At 42.9% G+C, this 17,403-nt stretch overlaps 1 protein-coding gene and 1 long non-coding RNA gene across 10 annotated transcripts in view; one reads left to right on the top strand and one right to left on the bottom strand.

The window, feature by feature from the left end:
- Positions 1-17,403, top strand: part of LIMCH1 (LIM and calponin homology domains 1) — a 299,516-nt gene that overhangs the window by 138,931 nt on the left and 143,182 nt on the right. For 2 of the 9 annotated variants that reach the window (XR_013999527.1, XM_081146876.1), the window contains exon 1: positions 11,446-11,607. The exons of 6 other annotated variants lie outside the window; for them this stretch is intronic. The gene's annotated coding sequence lies outside the window, so the exon portion shown is untranslated. Of the gene's footprint in view, positions 1-11,445; positions 11,608-17,403 lie in introns of those variants that run through there. One more of the 9 variants, XM_081146872.1, reaches the window with a different exon arrangement.
- LOC308561600 lies at positions 8,227-12,054 on the bottom strand. Its single transcript, XR_013999532.1, has 4 exons — positions 11,558-12,054; positions 10,728-10,917; positions 10,435-10,620; positions 8,227-9,363 (listed from the first exon to the last, which is right to left on the bottom strand). It is a non-coding gene; the product is annotated as an uncharacterized lncRNA (long non-coding RNA).

The following is a 17,403-nucleotide window of genomic DNA, read 5'->3' on the forward strand; positions in this document are numbered from 1 at the left end:
TTAAGCAAAGCCCTTGCCCTTCTGAACCTACCCATCTAAAACAGATAAGTTCATGTGTTCACATATGGTCAGAAGCAGGATTTTTCCCCCTGCACTGGCACGTTTCATAATTCCTGGCAACTAATTTTAATTATTTAATTGATGTTGCCTTTTGTGTAGAAAAGGTGGAAGATCAAGAAGACAAACACATCTTAGTTGTGGAAGGAACTTGGTACGTGTACATACACACACACGTGTGTGCACAAAAAGCTGAGAATGTATGTGCCCTGGTAAATGACTCACTGACTGTTTCCATTGTAACCGCCTTCTGTGCATGTGGTTTTGCAGAAAACAATTAGAAAAATGTCAAGAATTTAGGCAGGCTCCCACATAGACCTTACTGATTGTTATTGAAAAGTTTTATAGCCCTAGCGCAATGACTAATGAAAAAAAAAAAAGGAACTCAATTGTGTTTGAGAACTGTAAGGGTCATGGTGGTAATAAGTACATGGTTTTAGCAAGTTGAATGAAATGGATTTTTTAATTGTATGAATTGCTATTTCTGTGAATGCATTTTATTTCCCATACTCGTTAGTAGTAAGTTAATAATTAGTCATTAAAAGTCCTGCAAATTTTGTTCATCAGAGTCATGTAACCAAGTAAGTTGATAGACAGATAGATAGATTAGATAGATAGCTAGATAGCTAGATAGATGATAGATTTGGAAGGAAGGAATCTGAAAATTTTATGAATAATCAATCTATATATGTATATTATATGTTGCATATATTAATATATAATATATAATTTTAAAACTTTTTATTAACTTCACCTCTTACAAACATTAAGGCCATAGTCTTAATGATACTGACAAATTTCTGTTTGGCCCCAGGCATGTGGCATCTCCTGATGTTGGAGCTCCAGGATTTAAGGTCATAGGAGCAAAACTTGCAGGATGAAGTAAAAAAAAGGGGCCCTGGTAAAATCCATGTGAATAGAAGCAAGCTGCTCTGAGACCAGAAGCTAAGGAGAAAAGGGCTTTAAACCCTTAATTTAAAATGTGAATCAAAAATAATTCTAGTAGAACTTGAGGGTATGGGACATGTGCATTGACCTTTGTATCATTTCTTACTGTAGGTCAAATGTTGTTTTTTACATATGGCTTCTGTTTTGAAGTGGGCAGGCGATTTGATTCAAGATAACAAGGGGGCCTCAGTTGCTTTCCTCCGTTTATAACCTTGACTTTTATTTCCCTTTCCTTCTTCATTTGAATTTCCTTCCCACTTTGTCCTTCCCGTCACTTTTCCTTTTCCTCGCCCTTTTCCAACTAACATGTCCCCACTTACTTTCATTTTCCATACCAATTTGTTATTGTGGTGTCGTGATTTATAATAAGAGATATATATATTTGGCCTTTGTCCACTTCTGGCACAGAGCTCTTAAACCTCTTGAGTTTCCTAAGCAAGAAGAGCAATGGGAGCATCTTCGAATGATACTTGTTTTTTTGTCATTGGTTCCTGAAATTGCTTCAGTTTCATAAAGGTTGAAGGTGGGTCTTTTTATTCATAGCAAGCCCCATTCAGCCACACCTGAGTTTATGTTAATGTGGTGACTTTTGGAAATCCCACCTTCCCCCCCAAGGATGAGGGCTGGTCGCCAGGGGAACCAGCCAGGTGATTAGAGAGTTGGAACTTTCGGCCCTACTCCACCCCCAACCTCCAGGAAGGAGAGAGATGATGGAGATTAAATTTGATCACCACTGGCCAATGATTTAATCAATCATGCTTATGTAATAAAGTCGCCATAAAAACCAGAAAGGATGGGGTCAGAGAGCTTGCAGGTTGCTGAGCCCATGGAGATTTAGGGAGAGTCGTGTGCCCAGAGAGCATGGAAGCTCCATGTCCTTTCCCACACATGTTGCTCTATATACTTTTTTATCTAGCTGTTCATCTGTGTCCTTTGTAATATCTTTTATAATAAACTGGTAAACATAAGTAAATGTTTCACTGTGAGCCACTCTAGCAAATTAATTGAACCCAACGAGGGGTTCATGGAAACCTCTGATTATAGTCAACTGCTCAGGAGCACAGGTGACAACCTGGACTTGTAGTTGGCATTTGGAGCAGGGGCAGTCTTGTGGGAATGAGCCCTTAACCTGTAGGATCTGATACTATCTCCAGGTAATTAGAGTAAAGAATCCTTACCTAAGTATAGTTAATTACTGCCCATTTACCGATACCCTGAATCTACAAATCTGGTCAAACTCTTTTCCTGTCTTCCAATTACCTTTAGGTCAACATTTCCAAAATCTAGTCCTGGCAAGAAACAGACTTACCACCCTTCTGCTCCCCATCTCTCATTCTGTTAATGTTCTTCTAGGGTTCTCCCTTCAAACCTGTTCCCTGTTCCCTTTCTACACTCATGTTCTTGTCTGTCTTCATGACTTCAACTCTTCAAAGCATTGACCCAAATCATTGTTTCTCACCAAGTTTTTTCTGAACTCCAGACCTCTTGTTCTGTTTATAGGGCAGCTCCATCTGAATGTCCTACCAGCATCTCACACTTAACATATTCAAATTAAATTTAAATGACACTCCTGCCCCCCTATTTCCCTATATCAGTAAAGGCATCATAGACATACAGTTGTCCTCGTTCCTCTATCAGAGATTTTTGACAACTTTTTCGAATCTGTTTACTGGTCCACATTTCCTTGGCCACTAGACAAGGAGGAGGCCTTTCTCGTCTTTTGCCTGGTTTATTATAGTCAACTCACAGTCCCTCAAACATTCATTCTCATGTATGATGCCTTTTCTCACGATACTTCTTATGAATATAATACTGTCCCCCTGCCCTTCTTGACAAAATCTTACTTATTTATCAAGACCCAATGCAAAACCAACCACCTTCTTGATGAAACCTTTAGTGTTTAGCGTCTGTATATTCTGTTATTATACAATAGAGTTAGCATCTCCAGGTTTAGGAGAAAATGACTTAATATAGGGTGTCCCCCAAAAATGTATACACATACTTTGAATAATTATAAAGGAAGTATTTATTAAAATACATTTTCAAAATTGAGCTATCAGCTGTTAAAGTGTGTATATATTTTTTGGGGGCACCCTGCATATTAGAGAGATAAAAGATAGCCGTGCTGAATATGCTATCAGGGAGTAAGATTTTGAATAACTGTGGTTAACAGTTTGAAATAAAAGTGTTTACATGGTTTAGTATTCATGTTACGACATTGTAGCTTTAAGCAGTAAATTTGCCATGATCAAACTTGTCAGTGTCCTTAATGGGTACAGATGATGTCAGGTGTCCTAGTGATGCACAAGAGGTCACAGCATCACCTTGATAGAATGTCTGCCAAAATATTTCCCCTAAATCCAATTCTGAGGAAACAATCAGATGAGTCTAAATTGAGGGACATACCATAAACCAGCTGGCCTGCACTCCTGAACATGTCCATGTCATTAAAGATACTTCCCCATCCCCCAAAGTCTGGAAAATTGTGTCAGATGAAAGGTGACTACGGAGATAAGGAGCTATGACAGCCAAATTCCATGTGTGATCCTTGATTGAGAAAGAGCAACTGTAATGGACATTATTGGGAGAGTTGGGGAAATTTGAGTGTGGATCAAATATTAGATAATAGTATTCTCTCAGTGTTGAATTTTGTTCTTGTGATAAAGCATCTTGTCAAAAATAGTTGCGTTCATAGGAGAATACTCTTGATGTTGGGAGGTACACAAGCTGGAGAATTTAGAGAGAAACTGTCACAGTATGTCCAACTAATCTTCAAATTGTTCAGCAAAAAGAAGTTTGTGAATATAGTGCATAATTTTATATACACATACACATGGACAGAGAGAGGGGGAGACAGGAGGAGAGAGAAAAGGAGGGAGGGAGAGAAAAGGGGAATGCAGTAAAATGTTGGATCTGAATAAAAAGTGTACAGTTGTCTTGACACTAATCTTGCAGCTTTTTGGTAGGCTTAAAAATTTATAATATAAAAAGTTGGGAGTTAAAAGATTAATTCTCTAAGCTCTGGCCGGGTAGCTCAGCTGGTTAGCGTGTCGTCCCGATCCACCAAAGTTGAGTTGTTCTATACCCGGACAGGGCACATACAAGAAGCAACCAATGAAAGCGTAAATAAGTGGACAACAAATCTCTCAGTCTCTCTCTCTCTCCCTCTCCCTCCCCCTATCTCTTCATCTCTCTCAAATCAGTAATAAAAATTTTTAAAAGGTCATAAAAAACATTAATTCTCTTATTTTTCTGAGGGGGGACTCAAACAAGCAGTACATTGGAAGGTAGCAGAGACCATCTTGGGTTAGAGAGATGCGGCCTCTTGTGTGAGTGTACTCTTCACAAGGCTTTCTCCTCCTGTATTTGGACTGTCAGGAAAGTGCAGACAGAGCTCCTCACAAGCACCTGCAGGCTCCCAGGTTGGTTTCTACTCTGTCAGGGGGTTGACAGGCCATTGCCCATCTATTGACCAAGAGTCCTCAGTAGCAGGGACCCTGGCAATCTAAGAAGCATCACCAGAGGGTTTTCCAGGCCCGGAACCCACGGCTGTGTGTCCTAATGGCCTGGTGTTGAGAAGAATCCATTAAGATGCCCCAGCTGCTTGACTTGAAGATAAATAGAAAAGTGTGTTTTCACATAGAAATCCCAAATTATAAACACGTGTAGATTTTACAAAGGCATGAATAGGTGTATTTTAGCCCCTGAGTTGAGCTGTGGTTACAAAGAATTCAGGGGTGAAGGTGTTAAAACAAAGTAGTTGAAAATCATTTCCTGGCAAGAATGCAGAGACCCTGGATCTGGGTCTGCATTTCTTCTGTAACGATTGCTGACATATGAAGCCGCGTGGTGACTGCCTGCAGATGCTTGCATTCTTTTTTAGGTGTTAGTGATACCGTTAGCTATTGCCAGAGAGAGGGACCTCAAAGTTAGGTTTTGGCATACCAAAGGCTTTAAAAAATACTGCCCTTTAGTATTGCACAATCAAGCCACATCCTGAAACTCAATTTAATGGTCATCAGAGATCATGCTAAATTCTGTTTCATTCCAGAAACGTTAGACTTTGTGCAAGAAACACAAATGCCTGAAATCCTTGCTTACAATAGGAGTTTTGAAATTAAGCCTTCTTTTGCCCACGTTTTAATTGTAATACCCATTGTGTGTGTGCGTGTGTGTATGTTTGTATGCACACACGTGTAAAGTATAATTGGAAGTAGATGATGTTTGGGGATTCTGCCCTCGGGAGCTGAACCTTCCTAGAGCTATCATTAAATATTTGCTTGATCTTGCATGTGAATCCATGAGCACGAAAGCAATCTGAGAAAAAGAGAATTTTACAGCTGAAAGGGCATCTTTGATATATTCATTTTACAGTTGAGGACATATGGGTTTGTAAGCAGGAATTATTTGCCCAAGATCACAGAAATTGTAAAAGCTGAGATGGCTCCAAAGCCCAGGCCACCCTTGTCCTTGGTTGTGTTACTGACGAGTGTTCCCAGTTAACAATGGAACACATGTAAATGACATTATTTTACCTCTTGTGAGAAAGTGGGGGAAACAGACTCACTTTTTTAGGTCATCACTTTTTTCTTCCTTTTGGCCAATCCCCTCAAAATACCTTTCCGAGCTCTACGGAGGCCTTTCCTCGCCTGGTGAATGCTGGAAATTTGACTCTAGCTGAGGTTCAGTGGGACAGAGCAGGAATGTATCTGGTAGAATTATCCTACTATTTAGTTATTCTATCCCACTCAAAAACTTCTTCTTTAGAAAAAGGGTATATTTTTCTTTAATCAAAAGATGAGATTTCAAATATTTGTGGAGATGAGCTTCCTGAAATGGATAAAAATGTAAGTTGTTATAAACTCTGCGGACTCGAGGAGGCTTTCAAAAGGCATCTGCTTTGTTTTATGAAACCAGTCCCAGCACAGCTGATGTCTCCCTGTCTGAGGCAGGTCGGAGGAGGGGAAGGGATGAAAAGGCAGAGATTTCCACATTATGAAAAGATAAAATATATTGTTTGGATAAAAGGTAAACTTAGGAAGCTGTTGAAAATGGAGTAGCAGGAGTGCAAAGCCTTTACACAAACTTTATCATTTTAGGATGGTGACAGCACAGTACATTTGAATCCCAGGTGTTTGGGGCGTCCCTGCTGAGAAGTGGCTTCATGCAAACCCTAACTGGAGATGAGCTCTCGTGTGTCTGCGCCCGTCGTTACCAATGTCTTATGTTTTAGGTTTATGTTCTGCAAGTTCCTTTAAAATTTCTAGAGCATTTACTTTCCCTTCAACGCTTTGTCTGGTAGGTTCTCTCAGAAAAAGCTGGTCCAAGGTTCTGTTCTCTGCTTCCGTTTCTCTTCTGGTTAAAGTTGCCGTTTTAGGCCAGGAGGGAGGCAGAGCAGGCGAAGTACAGACGGTCTCATGTCCGTTGTGTCCTCAGCTAACTCTATAGGGCTGCCCAGTGCATATGGGAAACAGTCCAAACACCTCAGGAATGCACTTCCTGCTCTCCCTGAGCTGAGGTTACGTTCTAGGTTTACCTCTCACTACATGTGTCACTCTCAGGAACTGGGACTGCAGTTCATTTAGGTCCTAAACTGTTCCGGTCATTATGACTTGGCCAGACAATGAACACACAGGTAAGAGTGTGTCGGTGGGTGAGGGCCCCTCTCCGCAGTGAGTCGGGCAGGGAGAAGGGGGATCCGATGGCCACTGTAGCGGGCGGCCGTCAGGTTGCTCCCTGAGGGGCTCACGCCAGACCAGTGCTGTTGGCCTGGGACACCATTCTGAGTGCTCGGGAAGACTCGGTAAGAGTTTTTTGTCCTTCCCACACATCCTGTGTTTATTATCTGCCTTCTGATTTTCTTATTTAGTGAGTGTATCAGTTATTGACTGCTGTGTAACAAATTACCCCAAAACTTAGTGGCTTAAACGAGCATTTATTATCTCATAGTTTCCATGGGTTGAAAATCTGGACATGACTTAGTTGTGTTCCTGATTCAGGGTCTCTCACAAGGCTGCAATCAAGGTAACGGCCAGCATCACTTCACGACTTGATTTGGGAAGGATCTGATTTTTAGTTCACTCGTGTAAATATTGGCAGGATTCAGTTCCTTGTAGGATGCTGACCAAAGCTACCCTCAGGTCTTTGCCACGTGGGCCTGTTCACATAGAACAGCTCCCAGTGTGGCAGCTTGCTTCATCGGAGTGCGTGAGAACAAAGAAGGTGGAAGTCACAGTCCTTTATAAGCTGATCTCAGAAGTGACATTTCATCACCTCTGCCATGTTCTATTAATTAGAAGCAAGTCACTAGGTCCAGCCCACACTTAACGGGTAGAGATCCCACAAAGACCTGAACAGGAGGAAGGAATCACTGAAAGCTATTCAGAAGCCGCCTACCACAGTGAATGGTTATGTTAATCTATTGAGAAATCAGGGTGTAGATTTCTTATTTTTCTGAAAATAAGTTCCTTATAGTTATAGGACTTTAAAGATAGCACAATTTTCTTTGGACCACCTCTCTTGCATGACACTAAGGTCTTGTTTCCCAGTTGTCTTCTGCACATATGCACTAAAATGAGATGGTATATGTTCTCTCTTGGTTTCCAAGTGAAAATCTACTTATGACTCAAGATACAGTTCCTGCCTGGGAGACAATATACAAACAAGGTTTAGTAATGGTAGACTGTGAAATGTTAATGAAATATAATATGCAAAGAAGAAATTTCTATTTGAGATTCTAGCTTCAAGGGATATGATGAGAAAGGCTCTGAGCCACCAGAACCTGGGTCTTGTCTAGGAGTGCCTATTATTTGCATATGGTGGCAACTGGAGCCCCAGGGTCCCTGAGAGAAATCAATGCTGTGGAAAGTGGAGCAGGAATAGTAAGTTGAGACCAGAAATGCCATCTGGGGGTGTTTGGACTCATTTTGTATGCAGTAAGAGCCACTGAAAACAAAGGCATCTTGTGTCCCAGATAACTCTGGTGGCCATATGGAAAGCAGATTGTGGGAAAGGACCAGCAAAAGTCAATTAGCAGACAAGTAGTCCAAATAAGAGATGATGAACACTTAAACCTTGGTATAAGCAGTGGAAATAGAGATGAAGAGACAGGATTTATGTTTCTCTTTTTTCACTGAATATAATATGCCATCAATTATAAGACAGCATTTTTAAAGTATAACTAATGAAACAATGCTGCCAATTAGGTCATGACACCAGCAATGTAAAGATGAATTTTTATTTCAGAGGTAAAAAAACCACAGTGCATTGTAGAATAATGAAATAGGATAAATACTGTTAGGAAGATGACACCTACATTTTGGACTTGAGCAACTTAAAGGATAGTGATATCATTAATAGGAATTATGGGAGCAGGGGATGGGAAATGGGTTCCGAGAAAAGATGAATTCTCTTTTGGACATATTTAAGAGATATTCATGTACAGATGTCTGGCAGACAATTGAAATGTTGGTTTGGAACCTAAGAAAATGTTACAAAAAATGGGAGTAAATTAATGAATGGATTATTTTGAAGTTAAATCCTCATGCTTAAGTGTATATATGATGACAAATTATTTCTTTTTCTATAACCACAAACTTTGAAGCTCCCCCACCCCAAATTATAGTCTTTATCTTTGGAGTATTTCATCTACATTGGCAGAGACATGGTGGTGGTGGGTAACCGGAATGGAAGGGGGATTTTCTTGCAGTTCTGGAGGCTGGAAGTCTGAGATCAAGGTGCGGGCAAGTTTGGTTTCTTCTGAGGCAGCTTTCCTTGGCTTGCAGATGGCCATCTTCTCTCTGTCTGCACATGGCCTGCCCTCTGTGTGTGTGCCTGTGTCGTTGTAGTCTCTTCTTATAAGGATACTGATCAGTTGGATTAGGGCCCACTCTAATGACCCCATTTAACATAATTACCCCTTTAAAGATCCTATCTCCAATTCTGAGTTACTGGGGGTTCTGACTTCAACATATTAGTTGTGGGGAGTGGGGGCGGGGGGAGGCACACAATTCAGTGGGTAAGCCAGCCAAGCACTTAAACTCCTATTCACATGTGTTATGAATGCCTAGACCTGCTAGCTGAGGTCTAATATCCTCTTCATGGACCACAAATTATTTTTCCAAGCTTGTTTCCATAATTATTGTGTGTCTCTGCAGAGGTGGGAGGTTATATATAGCAGTGCTGTAAATTTTTTTTCTAGTTTTTTCCCTTCCTGTCCCGTGGAGGGTGGGGGAGACATTCTTTGAAGAAAGAAATGACTTGTTCCCCCTTATCTTTCACTGAACAGCATTCAGCAGTTTGTGACATTACATCAGTTCCTCAGTTTTTTCCCCTCAGGAACAGGCCTTCAATTAGGAACTGGGAAGAGAAAAATATATAATAGCAGGAAATACATATTTCAGCCTAAGTCTTACGTCTTTCTTTTTCACAGTCATAGCTTACCTAAAGAAGAAATTTCTGGGAAATTAATTTTTAGTGTGTACTCCAACCCCAGAGTTGTAAGAATTCTGTTGTTTGGCAACAGGAAAAAATTTCACCAAATGCCGGAAAGCATTTTGTGAAAGAGTAAGACCATGCTGGGAGGGACCAGCACCTCTCTTAAAACGTGCCATAATCGGAGCTGGTTTCTCTAGGAAATTTGTCTTGGCACGCATTTCAAAAGACTCGCCAAGCACCTCTCATAATTAGCTGCCTTCCTGCTCGGATCTTGGGGCTCCCCTCATCTCAGGGGATACAAAAGTGAGCTTTCCTCTCTGTCGTTCTCTCCATAATATAAAATTCTGTGTTTCTGAGTAACTTGTCTGGTATTTACTTTATCTTTTATAAAATTTAATTTTCTTCAGTTTAAAGTTTTGATTTGATTTAAATAATTTCCTTGTTAAAAAAAAAAGATTGATATAGTGTTATGAGACTAGTACTTCACCTCGGTGGTCTTCCTCCCCAAAACCCATCATGCTAGTCCAACCATGAGGAAAATATCAGGAAAACCCAAGTTATGTGGTACAAAGTACCTGACCAGTGCTCTTCAGAACTGTCAAGGTCATAAAAAAACGAGGAAAGTCTGAGAAACAAGGGAAGTCTGTATAACACCATATCTTGGATGGGGTTTCGGAACACAAAAAGCACATTAGGGAAAAACTGATGAAATCCCAATAAAACATGGAGTTTGGTTAATAGTAGTATGCCAGTATTTGTTCATTAGTTGTGATAAATGTACCATGGTAATGTAAAATGCAGGGTGCAAGTTATACCAGAACTCCCTATACTATCTTTGCAATTTCCTCTAAATCTAAAAACTATTCTAAAATAAAAATTGTACTTAAAAAATAGAATGATTAAAGATAAAGACAAAATAGAGCTATCATGCCAGGAAACTATAAAATAGGTGAAGAAACAGAAGTTATTAATAAATATTAAATGTCAGCCTACCAGTTGATGTATTGGTATCAATAAATGGCAGGATACCAGTGAGTCTGTTGGCATATCAGTCTAATAAACTTTTATAAATGATGAATTGGTTGTAAACACTATGTTTTATAGCATTTGAAAATTCCAAACGGTAAATCCAGCCACCAGGTTTCTGCGCACATATTTCAGGATCCCTGTTTTTAGAATCTGCACAAAGAAATATTTCATGTCCTTTAGGGAGGTTTAATAAAAAACAACAGGTGGGAAATGGGTTTTGCAGTAGCATGAACGGTCATAACCATAAATACTAGTACCTCAGAATTATACCGGCAGAGGATTGTAAACACATTAATCACCCACCGGCGCAGAGCTTCCATTCTCAGATGTCATCTCAATTTCAGGCACAAAGACTAACTGTCTCCACTTAAATTCAGAACACCGAAGGGGTACGATGATCTTCTGTTTTCATGAGGATTCATAGAGGGAGCTCACCAGTTTCCTCGTCTATAAAAAACGGTAGATAAACCTCATCTGAGTATCGTGGATTAAATGAGATAATGTATGTAAAATGCCTAATGTGGTGGATACTACCTCGTAGGTTTTTAACCAGTTGCGGATATTCTTGTTTATTTGTTCATGATTATTAGGGTGGTTTTAGAATTTCAGAACCAGAAACTATTTGGAGATCCATTTTTGAGACACCGTTGTTTTCCTGAAGAGGAAACGGAGCCTCCGAAGGCAGTGACTTGCTTGGGGTCGTTTCGCTGCCCTGTGGCGCGTGGGGACTTGCGCGCTCCTCGCAGGCCCCACTGACCGGTGCAATGCGCCCGCAGCTGTCCCGGGAACTGCGCCCACCCTCCGGGGAGGCCTGTCGCCCTCCCTCCAGGATTCCCCGCCCCCGCGCGATAGGTGTGGCAGCCGCGCCGCGTCCCAGCGCCTTTCCTTCCCCGCAGCAGCCTCCGGGCAGCCGCCGGCTGGGGAGCGGGGCCAGCAGCGCCGCGGGGCTGGGCCGGGCTGGGCAGGGCCGGGCTGGGCTGGGCCGGGCCGGGCCGGGCCGGGGCTGCTTCTGCTCCGAGGGGAACGGAACGTGAGGGACTGTCCCTCGCTGAGCCCGCGCCCGCAGCCCGGGAGGTGCCCCGCCCACCTGCCGGTGCGGGACCGGGAGTGGAGCGCAGACGGTGCGGACGCGCGGCGGTGAGTAAATCCATCATGAGCAGGTCCACGTGCATAGGTGTCCATGAGGGAAGGAAGGAAGCTACTTAGATGTTTAACATTTGGTTTAAAAAAATGCAAAAAGTTACTTTGTATACGCTCGCGGCATGGCTCAAAGAAGCGCCTGGTTACTTTCCTGCGGCGTTCACCTGCCACCTGCTGCTTCTATTAGTCTCCTCTTTATTCCCTAAGGAAAGCATTGTTGGGGGAGGGGGGGCATGGAAGACACATAGACACATTAGTCAAAAGAAAGGATTTTCAAGAATTCTGAGAATTATTCCCGCAGCCCTCCGCTCCCCAGCAGGTCACGGCGTCATGGGGGGACCTGACTGCACACGTCCCGGGCACCGGTTCCCCTGAGCCCCTCGTCTGCTTCTGTTTCCACCGCCTCTGCTCCCTTAAAAAAAAATTTAAAAATCTCTATTTCTTAAAGTGAGGAGGGAAGGAATGGAGGAGGAAATTGGGGAGGGAGTGAGGAGGCGGGGGTCTGGGTTCAAGGGCTGCGCCTCCCAGCGAAGCCTGCTTGGCCTTGTCCTTGAGAGTCAGCGTTTGCCGCAGGCCCGGAGGGGATGGAGGTTCCTTCTGGGCCATTCTGCAGGAGACGCCCGTCAGACCTGTCCACATGCTAAGGGCTTCACGGCGGTGGTTATCTAGGGGAAGGAAATTTTCCTCCCGTCAAATTTACGAGGCTGGGTTGCAAACCAAGTTGAAACGCAGCCTAGCGAATCCCCATGGCAAAGTGATTCATCTTCCTAGAGCTGGAAAATCTATTTTTATCACCTTTATGCAGCCAGCTCGCCAGCCTCATTCCCACTGAACGATTGCTATTTCCTTCACGGTGCTGCATAAACCCAGTGGCCCGGGAGCGTGAAACCTCCCTTCAGGTTGTCCCCGGCCTGGCTGATTCTGCGGCCCCCGGGGAAGGGGATTGTTCTGCAGGCACCGGTGGCAGCTGCACAAAGTGAAGGTCAAGTCAAAGGAGGCTGCACCCTTCAGCAGCCTGCCTCTCACTGGGGGCTTCTGCCCGGGGGCACGTGCCACTCTGCCTCCCGCCTTTTGTGTAAGGTGTAGAGGGCGACTGGGTGGCCGTAACTCCTGTAGCCTAGAAGACCTTCCCCAGGGCCAGAGGAAGGGGCAGGAACATACCACCCTGTGTCGCTGGCCTTTAAACAGGGCACCTCCTCCATCTCCTAGAGCAGAGAGGGACTTGCAGACACCAGTGCATCCATTCCCTGGTCCCACTGGGGGCTCTGTCGGTGCCAGTTCAGGCTGCCCCTTGCTGGAGTCCGTGGACTGCTGAGAGGCGTGGCGACTGACTCCTACAAGGAAACTGAAGGGATAACATAAGGAAGAGCCTGTTTTCCTGACTTTCCCTGCCTGACAGATTCGGCATGCTTACTGTTTGGTAGATACGGCAGTGCCCACTAGGAAAGCAAAGGGAATGGTAAATATTTAGGAACAGTGTTCGCGACATCTCATGTGTAATAAGCACTGAATAAATACTTCATTGAATGAGTGGCTAGGGTACCACTCCTCGTAGCCCCCAGTGAATCTGAACAGCTACCCTTCGGGAGGAAGTGTCCTGTGGGGGTTAGGAGCTGGCATTGTGGGTTCACATGGCCTCAGTTCAAGTCCTCTGTGTTCTTTGGGAAGTTACTCTATCATTTGAGGCTTCTGTCTCCTCATCTGTAAAATGGGAATAGTACAGTAACTACCTCACGTGGTTTTCATGGAGAGTAAGTTAGTTAATACAGGTAAAGAGCCTGGAATTTTTCTTGTAATGTGGTTCAAGAGATGAAAAGGGGGGGAGGGGTTGGTTATTGGAATGAATTTGGGAACTTTTGAGATTTTTGACCCTGTCTTTCAGGCTTAATGATTCCAGTAATTTACAAACCTCCCTTTGTTCAGTGGAGAGAATAATTTGAGAATAAAAGAATAAGATGGCATTTAGGGGGGAAAGATTACTTCCAGTCTCTCAACAAATAGCCATTGAGGCCCTCCTCCATGCCCGGCACTAAACTAAACATTGGGTATCTATGTTGAAACAAACAGTCATGGTCATAGCCTTAATGGACACCGCAGTCTAGACTGTTGAGCACTGTGAATTGTCTGGCTCAGTGAACCCAGCTGCTGGGTTCCTTTTTCTCTATTAAAAAGGTATGTTGAGTAGATCTAAAAGGATGGTGCTTTCAAACTCAGCTCCCAGCTGTGAATGAGGGGTGAGGAAGTAGGGAGGGAGTCGTGTGTGTCTAGAGTGGCGTACAAACTCTCCAGCAATACAAAGACAGTGAAAGGTATGTAGACATGGGCATTGGGTTTACCCATGAAACTGGGGGGGAATCTAAAACAGGAATGTATATAATCAGCCTCTGAAACATAAAGGAGCAGGGTCAGTACTAATGGAATGAGAGAACCAAAGCAGTTGTTATAAGAATATGATGTAAGAGCTATTAGACCCAAGAGCCCCCAAGCCCATCTTTGAGACTGTAGATTGAAGAAGGCTGGATTTTTTCTGATGTCCTGTTTTCAGCTCCGGGTACTGCTGTGGCAGGTGGACTTCTGTTGGGTCCTTTTCAGAGCCCACAGCTCACATGCCTTGGAGCTACACAGATGTATGTGAGCTTCTGATCTTCATCAGTTTTGCTGGTTTGTAGAACCTGCTGATGTTTTAATTCGGCGAATCCTTTTTGTCTTTGGAGAGTGACCTGTACCTGCCCTTTCCACCATTCCCTCACCTTTGCCAGATCTGTTTTTGAGGCGCAGTTCTGTCCTTCAGTGTCTTCTGGCCCAGGCCTTGTAAGTCCCCAGTGTGAATTTCAGAATGGAGTAATTAATAATTTTTATTCTACTCTTCATCCCAGTGGTTGGGTTGGTTCCTGGGGGCTCTGTTTTCTGTAAGCAGTCATTTCTTCCACAGCAGCCATCTGTGAAGAAACGGAGCTTACGAAATGACTGGGGCATGTTTTACATGGCTGCGCTCAGTTCCTTCTGTTTAATTCCCGTGTAAGCTTTGGCAGTGATTTCCACAAGCGTTTCTGTGGGTGGTGGTGGAGAATGACGTTGGTAAACAGCCCCCTGGTTGTTGTTGGCCAGGTCCCTGCAAATACCATAAAGGATACAACTTGAAAAGTCACTGAGGTTTCCTTGCCCTGCCTAGAGCTGACCCCAGGACTGACATCTGAAAACCTGACCTCAGCCATATTGTGGTCCGAGCAGCGGCCTGGAGTTGGTCTGAGTCTGCTGGCTTCTGCTTGGCCACTCTCTGCCCAAGTGGTCTTCTGACTGCATCAGGTTTCCTCTCCTCTTATTACTTACGCATCCTGGGATTTTCACCCGAGCTCTGAATCTGCTGGAGTCTTATGATAGACTCTCATTTCATCTTCCTCATTTCTGTTTCAATTTTTTTCCACTCCCAGAATAACTAACCAGCCTTAGATGTTCTGAGTGTATTGATTTTTATCTGGGCTGCTGCTGCTGCATTTTGCTTTTAGGACTATGGACAAGCATAGGAAATTCTTGGAAAAGTGTATGTATAAAGTTGGCTTATTTTCCCTGTGTGTCTCTTCCTCCATTTCCGTAAAACAAATATTTGTATCGCATGTTGATTGTCGCAGTTGTATCTGGAAATCCATCCCATTGCAGTAGCTTGCGTTCTATTGTACTATGAGCAAACCTGCCCTAGGTCTTAAGTCAGAGGACTGTCTTAATCAGTCCAGGTGTTAACAGTAAGAAAGAAAAACTTACTACAATGTGCTTATATGAATGAACTCCAACTTATTAAAAATAAGCATTAAAAGGTTATACAATATTCCTCACATTATTGCTAAAGAATCAATCTTTTTTTAAATGCTTTTTCAATTATTGCTTTTTGATGCTGGGAAAACTGATTACCAAATATAATGGTCAAGGAATCAGTTGGTTTTCAAGAAGTAATGAACTGGCCTATTTTTGGTACCATCAACGTATTTTTTGATAAATAACATGTTGGTTCAATAAAAGGTAAAATTTGTGATTTTTAAGGGAGAAAATAACACCTGGAACTGTGTCTAAGAACTGCAGCTGTTGGTTTTATTGGTGGGTCCAGCATTGTCCCTAAGGCAACTAACTGTTGTTCTTCAAGGCACAGAATGTCTAACTCGGCTAAAGTTTTTACTATAAATATATATTTTATGTATTTTAATAGAAATATGTTAACCTATGTTTATAGGTTTAAATATAAAAACAAAATATATGGGATAGGTTTAAGTGTGGTATTTGGGACGTCTTTGAGCTACTGCATAAACAGTGTTTTGTCCTTAAAAGAACTTGTATTTAAGAAAGTTGGATTTTTCATGAAATTTACTTAAGTAAGACAGCAGGCCAGTTTTACTATATATGAAAATTATACTTCTGGTCCATTCTGTCCCAAATTGAAGCTTTCTTTTTTTTTTTTTTTTTTTTTTTTTTAGCACAGGCATCAAGGCTAGCATACTATCCACAGACTGAAATGTATCCTTGTGGTCATTCTGTGTGCATCGTGAGCACAGTTAATTGGGCAACATATGAAGGAATATTGTCACAATTTTAATTTTCTGTCCAGGAATCAGTTCCTGGCAGGCCTCTGTGCCCCAGAGCAGTGCTCCACTCTGGGGTCCTGTCATCTCGGCTGGTTTTCTGATAAGAAAACAAAGGCATTTCTGTGTCATAATGTTTATTGAAAGCATGTGGTATGTATTTTGTGATAGGTTTTTATCACTTGCTGGAAAGATGTTGCTGTGTCGTAAGTGAATGATCACTCGCCTCATGGTTTCACAGACCCTAGTTAAATCTCTTTTTTTGCATGGGTGACGGAGTCAGGGGCCACCTCAACAGGACTGCTGTGGAAATACCCCTCTCCAGATGTTTACTTCTATATTTTTATCTGAAATGCAACCTTTTTACCCATGGACATGTTTTCCTACAGCAAATAACACTGCGAACTCTTGGTCTTGGATCTTTGACTCCCCACCGGTGCCCCACCAGCCTCCTCAACTCAAACCCATGATTATGCTGGATGCTTTCTGTGTTATGTTTGGGCTTGGAATGGGCCAGCTGAAAGATAAACTGCTATTAAATAAATCTGTGACCCTTCTGAGAACAAATAGAGCTGTTGAAAGAGTTTAGGAACATAGTGACTCCTTCAAAGACTGTCAACATTCTTGAACCCTTTGACTAAAAGTTGAATTTTCTTCTCTGTGTGTGCGTGTATACTGAAACTTACAAAAAGGAACCTCAGTAGCAAGATATCTGAAGCCTTTTGTGTTCTTAACCTTGCAAAGTTTTCCTTGGCAGGACTTGAATAAAACTTAGCTGCTCCTGTTGAGGGGAGCAGTTGGGACCGAGAGACTGGGGTGGCAGGGGGAAGCCCACAGAGGAGAGAGGAGGCGCTGCTGATTGCCAAGTGCTTACCTAGTTATTGCATTCACCCTGTTCCCCAAGGCCGAGCCTTTCTTTTTGTCTTTTCTCATGTATCTCCACTGCTTTTGGCCTGGAACATTGGAGCCTACCCTGGACCACACACATCCACCAGCTTCATCTCTGGACACTAGGTCAGTCCTACTGCCATTAGGATGGTTATACTGTCTAGGGGACCTCGTTTACGTGTGCTGGGCCAGCTGGGTACGACTATGCCAGCTTTGCTGTTATGGGTTTAGTTAGCTTTGTGGGACTCTCCAACTTGCCTAAGTTGCCTCGTGGGTCCTTGACCAAACTCTAGTTGCCAGGTAGCAACTATGCAGTGATTTGAATTGGTTTCTTGTT

Source organism: Miniopterus schreibersii, assembly GCF_964146895.1.
Source record: "Miniopterus schreibersii genome assembly, chromosome: 1".
Lineage (NCBI taxonomy): Eukaryota > Metazoa > Chordata > Mammalia > Chiroptera > Miniopteridae > Miniopterus > Miniopterus schreibersii.